Here is a 12,367-nt window from a genome sequence, read left to right on the forward strand (position 1 = left end):
ATTAATATTTATTGGAATTTCTAAGATATTTTCAAGCAGGAATTTCTAGGATACTGTGTCATTGCTTGCTGGGGTTTTGGTTTCACCTTATACGCAATGCTCTCTGGAAAGGGAGGAGTGAGGAAGAAGAATTTAATTGACTTTCCGATCTTGGCAACAAGAAGAGTAGTAGGAAATGTACATTCCAGAGCCTTTTGCATATCAAAAGCAGCTTGATCTCAGACAACCTGAACAGTAGTAGAGCTGTGTTCATGCAGACACCAAGGTACAGCCAAAGGTAGAATGCAACACATTTCCTTAAATTGCCAAATAAGAGGGTATGTGGGGTGTGGAATACCCAGGAGTGCTTTGAGGCTTCATTTACACTTGGTACCCACTTGGAAAACATTGTTAAAACCCCTGGGAATGGGGAAGGATCTCAGATGAATGTGTTATATAACCAAGTGTAAGGAGAAGAGGAAACACTTTTCTAGGTGGGTTTTAGACATCAAGTCTTTGGCAGTAGGGATATTGCCATGGCATATGATAACCCCATCACACAGGGAGATCTGCCAAATGCACAGAGAATAACAAATAGAAAAGGCCTGTAAATCACATGGGATTGGGTAAATAGGCCTGTAGGAGTGGCAGGTTTGTTTTTGTGTTTTCTCTTCCTTTGTCTTCCTTTGTCTTTTGAGGGGGACCCTCTCCTGATGGCACTGTCCCTTGTTCAGCGCCTTTCTTAGGGCAGCTGCGTGAAAGGTAACAGGAAGAAATGAGCATTTACTTTCCTGCCTGTCTTGATTTAGCCAGGTGTGAGACTGTACAAACAGTTGTCCCTACTGTTAAATAGCCCTTTAATAGCTCTGCTGATTGACAAGGTTTCTGACCAGAAGCCACCACAGATGCTTGCTAACCACTGCTTTTCTAGCAGCACTACGGATCAGAGGCAGCTGCCTCTGAGATGTGCTTTCTGTCAGGTTGGCGTGTTATGCTTGATTTCTGAATAAATGGTGTTAGTCATCAAATCGAGCAATGAAGTTCCTTTGATACACGATACCTGCTGTGCTCCCGGATTGCGCTTTTTAAATATCTTACGTACTGTTGTGTCTGAGACATTTCTTGCACTTGATTAATTCTGTCTGACAATTTCCATTTCAATTTTCCCTCATCAGACCCCATATATTTATATTTTCTCTTTCAGGTTGGATTTGTAATCCTTCTACCTTGATATATTCACTCTTAAAATGAACACCAAGGGATAACTCCTCTTGCCTGCTGCAGGTATTCAGCTCAGCTGTTCTACACTATTCCCACTTGCTCCTCTGACCCCAAAATTGGTCTCACTTTTCTCCAATGGATGTAAAGGGGATATACACTCCTAATTTTTCCTGTCTCAGTCATGTCTAATTTATGTTCTGGAAGCAAATAGTGCAGATACTCACAGAATCACAGAATCGTCTAGGTTGGAAAAGACCTTGAAGATCATCCAGTCCAACCATTAACCTCACACTGACAGTTCCCAACTACACCAGATCCCTCAGCACTATGTCGACCTGACTCTTAAACCCCTCCGGGGATGGGGACTCCACCACCTCCCTGGGCAGCCCATTCCAACGCCCAACAACCCCTTCTGGAAAGAAATGCTTCCTAATATCCAGTCTAAACCTTCCCTGGTGCAACTTGAGGCCATTCCCTCTTGTCCTATCGCTTGTTACTTGGTTAAAGAGACTCATCCCCCCTCTCTGCACCCTCCTGTCAGGGAGCTGTAGAGGGCGATGAGGTCTCCCCTCAGCCTCCTCTTCTCCAGACTAGACCCCCCCAGTTCCCTCAGCCGCTCCCCAGCAGACCTGTGCTCCAGACCCTGCACCAGCTCCGTTGCCCTTCTCTGGACACGGTCGAGTCATTCAATGGTCTTTTTGGGGTGAGGGGCCCAAAACTGAACACAGTAATTGAGATGCAGCCTCATCAGTGCTGAGCACGGGGTCAGATCCCTTCCCTGTCCCTGCTGGCCACGCTATTGCTGATGAAAGCTGGGATACCATTGGCCTTCTTGACCACCTGGGATACTCTCACTGGCTTTCCGTATTTGGCTTCTAGTGATGTTTGTGTTGATACACTTCTAACCCTGCAAACACCCCCACGTCTTTGTGCATGCCCTAGCTGAACTGCAGCCTGCTTTATCCTGTTGAAAAATCAGGATCCTCCTGGTTTTCAGGGAAACTGGAAACCCCCAAAACATTCCTACTGAAATCCATGGACATTACTGGATCTTGGAATAAGATTTATCAGACATTTATTAACACATCATCCATTAATTCAAGGCAGGAAGATGGATATATAGTTATGGAATTATAGGAAGAATAAAAGAAAAGCAATCCTCAAGATTTAAACTGTCTCAAGGCAGCAAGTGTAAGCATCAGGAGGTTTTTATGGAATTGCTCAATGATTTTGGTCTTACAGGGCATTTGGGGTTATTGGATAGATCCCACTTGGAGAGGAAGAAGAGCAATTGTAATTTCAAAACTTCCAACACTAGACTCTAAAATGAAGAAGAAGTCTCCCATTCAAGTGCTGATCCACCCCAGTTCTTCTCGGTGTTGAGAATGCAAATCTAATCTCTGACAAAGGGCAGGATTGGACAGCTGCAATAGAGACCAGGGCAAAGAAGAGGGTATTCAGGGAACTTCTGAAATACAGCCTGTGTGACTCATGTGAAGAGGACAGTATGTCCTTCGTAGCTGCTTGTTCATAAAAATGAGTTTCAAAATCCCTATTCTGTTATTCGACATGGGCTTCAAGTTGGTACAAACAAGCAAAGTGTGGTTTCCAGAAGGACCTGTGATCACTCTCCCCATACTTCTGCCCACAACCCCTCAACAGCAAGGCTGTAGGTACTGAACCAATTTAATTAATAAATGGAGTTATGTGTCCAAATTCTGCTCAGTTACGGATTTTCCCCTGAGCTACAAACCCTTGCAGTTTGTAAGCTGAAAAACCATGTTCAGAAACAGACATGGCATAGCACTGCCCATGAGGTTCAATGGTGACGGTTCCTGAGCATTCTCCTACTTCAACATTTGAACTGTTTGTTGTGGCTTCACTTCAGCTCAGCCACACACAGACTTTACTCCACAAGCAGTGAGCAGTTTCAGTTAACTCTTCATCACACCTTGAGGAGACCTCGGGCATTTTATCTGATAGAGGGATAATAGATCTGATGCTGCCAGATCATAGTCCTTTCACACTGGCTGATAATCCAACAGCCATAGTTACACCTGAGATATTCTATAATTCAGATAGAGGTATCTAAGGCTGGCAGGAAAATAACCCCGAGTTTACATGAAAGCAATCATGATTTTTACAGTAGGACCAGCTGTTACGTATCAGGAGACTTTCTGGGAACTTTGGTTAGCTTGCATTGAAGTGTGCTAATGAAATTGCTTGCTCACATCTCTGAAGTGGCTTGTTTATCTCTTTGTAGCTGCTGGGCAGATGCCTTGTATTTATGTGGGAGTTTTCTCCAGAAATTTGATGGTACGTCTAAGCAAAATGTTTTTGCCTGTAAAAGGGCATGTCCTAGTTATCAGATGGTCAGGTTTTCAACATGGGCACACTCTTTTCCCTGTTTACACCACTGCACTTTCACCTGCCAGATCACTGTGTTTTGCAAACAAAAGCTCATTGTCAAGAAGAAGTCTTGGTATTTTTACCCTTATGTTAACGAGGAACAAACCGAAACCCAGTGAGTAAGACCGACATTCCCCAGAGTACTCTCTAATTATGGGCACCTCTGTTTCTAAGCATCTAGATTGGGATACCTTGGCTGGGTTTGCAGCGGGGTTGTGTAACTAAGTCTTCTGTGTGCTTTGAGTTCTCGAAGACCTTCAGAAAATTTAAGCCCAAGAGGTAAGAAGAAGCTCAAACTGAATCATCAGAAATGACTGGACATATTTGTAAGCCTCTGTTGCTTGCCAAAAACTGCATAATGACTCAACATCACGGCCCGAAACAAAGACCCTGAGTTCTGTGTGTTAACTATTACACTATGTCTGATGTGAGGGAGGGAGAAAAATACAAATCTAGTCAGAAATTCTACTGAGTAGACACTAGAGATCTGTTGCAGAGACCACCAAGGGAAAAGACTTTCACTGACCTTGGAAGAGAAGACAGCCAGCGGGCAACATTATCCTGAGAGGGAGGAGAGCATTAAATGCCCACAGACAAAAAAAATGGCAGAAAAAAGACAGTATATCCTACACATTGTACCAGGACACAGTATCTATTTGAACAGGTGCCATATTTTTGCTTGCTTCCAACTATTCTGTTTCATGGCTCTATTATGTATTTCTAGCAACAGCGCTGAAATTATTTTATAACTCTGGGAAAAAAAGCCATCTAAGAAACTTATCACTGAAACCACTTGTCAGGCTGAAAAAAAGTTGGCAAAGAAAATTTCTTTTCCCTTTTATTGTTTTCCTGACAAGCTGGACAGGGGCTGTTTTCTCTTGTGCTGCAAAATCTAATTATATACATACATAAAAAAATAGACGGCACTAACCATTTGTCTCGCATGACTCACCACTGTCTTTCCAAATGTCATAAATGCTGGCAAGCAGACTACAACCACGAAACACATTAGTGTCTCACAAAGCTGCTTGGCTCGATTATAGGCTGGCAAGGATTAGACTGAGTAATTGGGAGAAGATGGGAGGAAGATTTCACTGGGCATCTGGGATTATTGTGTGCTGGAAACATTGCAGAAGATAAACCACTAAAAGACAAACTAGTGCCTTCAACAGCAATCCCCATCACAGGGTGTTATGTTTTGTACAGCCCAGAAGACATGAAAAATTAGAACATTGTCCAAGTGAAAGAGGAGACGTCCACATTTGGCAACACCTAAGAACAACAATGTCTTGAACACAACATTCCCTGGGATAGCTTTCTTCTCATGCACCCTGTTACTGCAGCAGCCACAAAAACCAAAGCCCAGACCTGCTCCTACTGAGTCTCTGCTATCGTAACTTGAACTTCTCACCCCAGATAGACCTCAGGAAGTGTGCTGGATGGGACACAAGCTACGCTTGTATCACAAACACAAGCCGAGTGCTTCTCTGGGGTTGCCCTGCCTTAATCAACTGCTCAGTTCTAACCTGGGAAGTCAGATTTAGCCTTGCATCTGAAATAAAGGGTTGTGAAACCGTAACTTGGGCCTCATGTTTTAAACAAAAAGTGGACCCCTCTCCAGATTACATTTCCATGGCCACGTCCTGTGCAGGGGTGAGGCTGATGCCTGAAAGCCCTGCTCTGGACCAGGGAGTGTGGAGGAGGGTTTCCAGTACACCATGGTGAGACCCCAGACATCCTCACCAGAGTGCACCTTCTTACACAGCTGCAGACTGTACTGCATAGTAAATGCATTTTACTTCCTTGCAGACCTCACTTAAAGACTGGGGTCCTGCTGGGTAGTACACATGTCAGGCCAGACCGGAGCCAAAGAGAAGAGCATGGCGCTGAGTAGAGGATGGGGCCTCAGTCTCAGAGCATCAGACAGGATGAATCTGCTATAGATAAGCTTTGGAAAATAAATAAATAAATACAAAATCCAAGTTACTTCTGAAACCCTGGAGAACTTTGAAGAAACTCATCCCTTCATAGCGAGGTTGGCAGTGTATTTCTGAAGCACACCCTTTCTTAAATGCTCTTCCTTAACTTTCATGACACTGATGTGCTGGCCCCAGTCCTGGTGCCAGGACCTGTCTGTTCCATCAAGAGCCATCCTCCTTTTGGTTTTACAATCCCATCTGAAAACACATTCCCCTCACTGTTTAATTTCCCATTCCTGGAGCGTAGCGCTCGGTCTCATTCACATGCCCATCATTTCCCCACATGGTTGGAGCCAAGGCTGGCTGCTGAGTGTGTGCTTCCACTCCGCAGGCTCCTTCCCACGTGCCTGGAGCAAAGACTTTATTTCGCTGAGTGATGTCAGGACGGTGGTGCCTGATCTTCCAGGAAGATTCACGGTAGAAAATTGCAAATCAGGAAGAAATGCTCAGGTAGACAGGGAAATTGTGGAAAGTAAAAGAACTAAGCATGATGCTTTTTTGGCTCTAGGCTGTCTAAATCTCAGCCCATCCTGTGCTGCGTTGAGATATCGTGCTCTCCTCTACAACCAGCTGCATTACGTTTTTGTCATTGGGCAAATATAACTGTGGTTTATTTTTAGTTTTAATTGAATATCTCCTTTCATTTCTTATGACCGCCCATTCAGATCAAGGGGAATGGACATAAATACAAACCTAATGTTGATTACCTTATGCTGAAGAGCAGAGCAACAGCAAATTAACAATCGTTTTTCCCAGGTCTCAAATCTGGGAAGCTTGTTTATGGGTGTGATTCATAGCTGAAGAATAAAATGTTGTCTGGCCAGGTTGATATTTCACATTTTAATATGGATTTTCACCTGAGGATCTCAAAAAATTTATAAACCTTAAAGCCTGATCTACACACAGGGTTTTTTTCAGCAAATATCCTTTTTTTTTTTTTTTTTTTTTAACTAAAAATATGATTCCCCTCCTCCAATAGTGCCTCTCAATAAAATCACAAATACAGTTACAAAATACTTAGATCTGTATCATTTAATTCCCTTGCCAACACAGAAAACATTTTTACTAACTTCAGTAACTTGGTAATGCTAAATCCATAGAATGTTCACATACAAAAAACCATACCATCACTTGTCTTTTTAAGCTTAACTAATGCTGTAATATGCCTTACAGCTCCATGGGTGGAAAGTTGTACAGAGCAGTATAAATCTTTGCTGTTCCACTGGAAAGTGTGGGATAATTGCCCACGGTTGTGCTGAGAATACACACCTGATCTGAATATCTATGGGAGTGTTTGTAGAAATTAGGATGTGTTTAAACTAGCAGGATGAGAAACATGCTGCTTCACCGTGATGGGAAATCAAACTCTGGCAATGGTATTTTCTTCCAAAAGTAAGCAAGCCCTGGAGAGATTAAAGGAGCATGTGTTGGAAATTAGATGTTATAGTCTAAGGAATTTTTATTTTTTTTGTACAATGTGTGAATCTTACTTGGTCACAAAATCTGGATGGTAAGAGAAGGACTATAATGTGAATGCAAGGTCAATAAAGGAAGATAAAAAAAAAAATGAAACTGTTTGGGAGCCAGCAAGAATCATTGCACATGCTGGTAGATTGTTAGGGGCATTGCACCGGCAGCGCCCGGCACCTCTGCTGGGGGTGCCCAGCTCTGCCCTCTGCCACTGAGAAACTGCATCTGCGGGGTTTCAGAAGGAGCAGGAAAGAGAGAAACTTCGTTTGCTAGGTTATGATCTAAACCAGGCTGAATAGAGGATAAAGCATGTTGTCTGCTAAGAAGATGAACTGCTATGAGCTGGAATACACGGTTCTTTAGGAGCAGAACAAAAATTCACCTCATGAAAACCCTATCCTTTCCAGGAACAAATATAAAGAAAGTGGGGAAGGGAATGAAAATCTTACAGCATCGTTGGTGAGGACAACAGAGATTGGAGAGTGGAATGTTGCCCTGCTAGTGAACTGTACCAGCCCGGCAGATCTCTATATTAGCTCTTTGTTTTCTCATATTTGCATTTCTTTCCCCTTTCCCCCGATCTTCCAGCTCAGTAATTCTCTCCTAGATGTTCGCATAAAGCAGTGCACCAGGTGCTGTCTCTGTGTGGATCTATAACACAAATTGCTTTATCTAGCCAATAATTTATGAACTAAGTCCAAAAATGTATTTCCGTTGATAACTGTGTCAAACTGAGTTCTAAGGACGCCCCAAAGACCTCCTTTATCTGCTCTCCACTGCCTGATCTGGAATACTAAAGTATAGATTTACCTACTTTTTGGTTATTCTATTTTTCATGTCTGGCTTTGGTTCTGACAATCTGATCTTAATGGAATTTGGAAATCTTTAATTCTGCTGAATGCCTTTGTCACCTCAATGACATGCACATTTCTCCCATTTCCATTTTATGTGCTTTTGGTGTTTGAGTTTCTATCACTGACATATCTAAGATGGAGTATTCAAAGGTGTGATATATATTTATGGATATGTGTGTGCATGCGCTAAGAGACTGTACTTGATAAGAATAGGGTGGCTATGTTACATTTTTCAGTCAAAGGACTGCTTTCATGAGAAATTGAGATTCAAAATTACAGAGCAAAAGTTGGGATTTCTATAATAAAAGGAGAAATATTCCTCCTCTTCTTCTTTCTTCCATGAATTCTATTCCCATCCTTCAGAGAGTGAAGTGCTGGAGTGAAAGTCTGTATGATTTAGTGTCTATATTAGCTCTGTGGTTGTGCTACACTGAAATCCCATTACCTGCACACAGTAGAAAGCTTCCCACCTTCTTAACTGCAAGGGCATATTGCTGGATCACGTCCAACTTAGTGTTCACCAGGACACCCAGATCCTTTTCTGCCAAACTGCTTTTCAGCTGGATAACCTCCAGCATAAATTGGTGCGTGGAATTACTCCTCCCCGGGTGCAGGATTCTGTGCTTCTCCTTGTTGGACTAAATTATTACTATTATTACCCAAAAGCCAGCTGTTCCCTCCTCTCTGTGCATCCTAGCCATGCTGTATCTGATTGTGGAAGGCTTTCAGTGCAGACTTGCCTTATGTATGAATTCCCAGACAGCACTGGTCTAGAGATAAGTAGTTAGGTGTCTACCCAAAGCCATGACATGAGCTCCTCTAAGCACACACAGGAGGATTTTAGGTTTCTAAGCAGGTTTTTCTCATAGAAATTCCCTGGGATAGGTGTCGTGACATCTCAGGTGCTTGGCCCTCTCTACGTTTTGGTTGCTTGTTTTAATACTTGGTCTAATTGTATTTAAATGCTTAAATTCTGACAAAGCTGCACTGTAACTCTTTGTCAAAGGAGCTGCTCCGATGTCCACTGAAGCTGCTAGATAGGGCTCTGAATAAAGCCTCTTTTATTGCCCAAAGGAGGCATTTGCCTGAAGGCTTTGTGCATATTCACAGGAGAGGCACTAAGGGAGTGACACCCATGCTGGGTTGCACAGGATCAGCGCCCCATGTTCCTGCCACCACATCTCTTGGTGGTTTGCCAGAAGACTGCTTGTGTGCACACAGTAATATTTATTTTAGTCAAAATCAGCTGCTAGATACAGACCTGCCAGCTACATTTAAGCTGACCTGGGTAATTTTGACTGAAATTCCTAGAAAGCTCTCACAAATAGCTCAGTTGGAAAGGGAGGAAGAGCAGGCACTGGCAGAGGAGGGATGCTGAGCAGCTGGTGAGAGGTACCTCTTTTCTATATCCAAATGTGATTAGAGATACACCCTTTTAATTCAATCAGACAGTGCAAAGGACAGGGATAATAGTCGTTCATACAAGCCAGGCTATGCTGGTTTATTTAACACTGACTTATACTAGATAAATATAATTTATGCTAGATAGAGATAGGTTGGATTCAAAGGATTGGTATCCGGACTGTTTATGTTAGTAGTTTTACTGGATCAGTTCTAATCAAGTTAGGTAAGTAAAATCTGAGTATAGAAAAAGAATCAGATATAAACAAGAACACAGGTTATATAATAAGTTCTGACTCCTTTTCCTTTCTTCACAAAGCTACCTTTTTCTTGTTATTGTGATGAAACCGTTATTCACCCCTTAGATCTAAGGTGACCCCGTCCGTAGCCACAAAGCTGGCATTTCCCAAATCAGGCACATCTACAAAAGGATTAAGGACAGAGCAAGCTTCAGGCTCACCAGGACATCAGTGGGAGGCATGAAGTCTGAGCCTAACTGCTAACAGTACCCGAAGCAAGGCTTTACTCTCTGCATCGTATCACTCAGGCTGTGCAACTCTCCCCTTCTGAAGTCAGGAGAGCCAACCCGAAGAAATCACAGCTGTGCATTGAGGGCCCTTCCCACTCTCACTGGGCTGAACACCAGAGTGCTTGAACTTCAGCAAGACTGGTATAAGCAGAACGCATTTTGAAGAGGACCTGGGGGGTTGCTTTATCTCAGTTTCCTCAAACTTATTAAAAAATCTCCTTATCTGGACAAGCAGTTTGCATGGTGATGTTTGCCTGAGTTCGTGGTACTTCTGAAGCTGTGAGCTGCCCAGTTCAGTCCCTACAGTGTAGGGTTTGTTCTTGTATATTTGCACTGTACATCTGCACCCTCTTGCCGAGGACCAGGCAGCCACCAGGCAAACCCAGAAGCAGGATGCAGCCCAGTATAAGGCAATTTCAGGCAGACTTTCTCAGCTCTCTTCTGTTTCAAAGTGAGTTAAGCAGGACTTTTCATTATCTAGACAACATACAGACTGAGGTACTCTTCATTCAGCACCAAGGACCTCTCTAAGCTCTGGAGAATATGTACTCAGCTGTCACAATGGGAATTTTGCTTGGTCTTGTCTCAAAAATCAACAGAAAAAGAACCCCTTTACAGAGAAATAAAGACTGACAACACCAAAAGTGCATGCTGTCCTCTGATTTCCTATCCGAAAAGTCCTCTCAGCTGGGACATATGTGTACATAGGCAGGGAGACGTGGGAGTACAGAGATACGGATTCAAATCAGAGGAGATCTGTGGTTTCTCTGTCACTGGTGTGTTGTGGGCCCATCCAGAGTGGGAGTTTATTTCTTCTTATTTTTCCAGATGTTTGAGATCAGTGGCTAACTCAGGAGCTAAAGTACATTGCAAAATGTCTGAAGGGCAGGAGAAGCTTTTCCTCCACTCATCCAGGAGGGCTAGCTGGCTGGGCAGGCGCAGGAGGACAACCCGGTGTGAGGGCTGAGGAAACCTTCTCATCCCACCAGCCAGCAGGAGAGCAGTTTGCCCGGCACTGCTGACAGAGCATCTCCAGGAGCATTTGGACTATCTGACATGAAGGAGCTGGAACTGGCTGCATTTTGCAGAAATTCATGGTAAATAACTAGGGCTCATCCATTAAAACCTTGACTGAAGCAGAGTGCTTTGACTCTGAAGGCTGAATGCCACATGGTACCAGGAATAAAATGAGGAAAATATCCTGAGCCGACACTGCAGAAAGTGAAGACTTCCACAAGCCATTTACCCAGTGGCAGGAGGTTGCCAACTTCAACTCTGATGTCTCTAAGTGATTGACAGGTTCCCAAAGCATTACAGGGAGGATCTGAACACTTCTGATGGAAGAGGTTGAATTTAAAGCATTTTAAATTCTCCGCTACATTAATGCTGAGTGGTAAGTACCTCCCTGTGGCTTGGGCAGGAGTCTACAGAGAAATACAAGGCAACAGGTGACTTGTGCTTCTGATGTGCTACAATCAGACCCTACATGAGACAGAGCTCTGGCTTTTTGACTCCAAGTGACTGTCAGGCAGGGTCCCTGAGGCTGTCCCTGTGGTCTCGCCTCTGCTGGGTGGTCTTCAAATGTCTAAGGTTTGTGTGGAAAAACCCAGCAGAGATTTAGCTACATGTCAAGTCCCCAAATACAGAATCCTGCCTTTCCCAATGTTTCATCCCAGAGAAAAGATCCCTTTGATGGGTCATCAGATCTTAGGCTGCCAGACATTTTTTTCTAGATTATTACAGAATATTAAGAGGGATATGAAGATTTTTTTTTTCTCCTTATAATGGTATTTTTTCTTTTTTCTTTTTTTAATAGTTCATGTTGCACGGAGTATTAATGGAGTGTACCATATGCTCTTCCTTTTTAATGAAAACACAAGATGTCCTCAAAGGCTGCTCTAATAAGAGCAATTCAAGCACTTTCTTGTGAAGTGACTGCTTGGGAAATGTTACTCCATTAAAAGGAAGAAAAAATATTACAGAAATATAAAAACATCCCCTCCCCCCCCCCAAAAAAAAAAAAAAAAAAAACCAAACCAGAAAAAAATTTTTGGGAAACAGAAAACAAAACAGTTTCTGGCAAAAGAAAAAAAACCTGCAACAGTCCAGGGTACCCCCACGCTGCCCAATTCAGACCTGGTAGTCCTGCCCAGTGCCCTTTTGGCTGTTTGACAGGTCTTGGTGTTACATAGTGTTGTGTTAAAGCCTTTATTTTTGGTAAAACAAAATCCTATTTTGCTGGCTATTCCTTGTTATGATGGCCTCAAGGGAGCTTTAAATGCTCATTTACTTCACCAGAGTTCAGAAATACTTAGCTCAAGCCAATCAAGTTTTTAATTAAACATGCATTAGGAGGAGAATCTTGCATATGAAATTTCTCCATTTTCTTTTTAAGAGTCACAGCAATCAGTAAAGTTTGGCCACCCCTGAGGTACAAAGCTCAAGAACATTTTTTAAATTTTGCTTGTGAATTGCATGACTCACAAAATCAAAGATCTCAGATCAGAACCCGGCAACTCTATTTC

The sequence above is a fragment of the Athene noctua genome, chromosome 4 (genome assembly GCF_965140245.1).
Source record: "Athene noctua chromosome 4, bAthNoc1.hap1.1, whole genome shotgun sequence".
Taxonomy (NCBI): domain Eukaryota; kingdom Metazoa; phylum Chordata; class Aves; order Strigiformes; family Strigidae; genus Athene; species Athene noctua.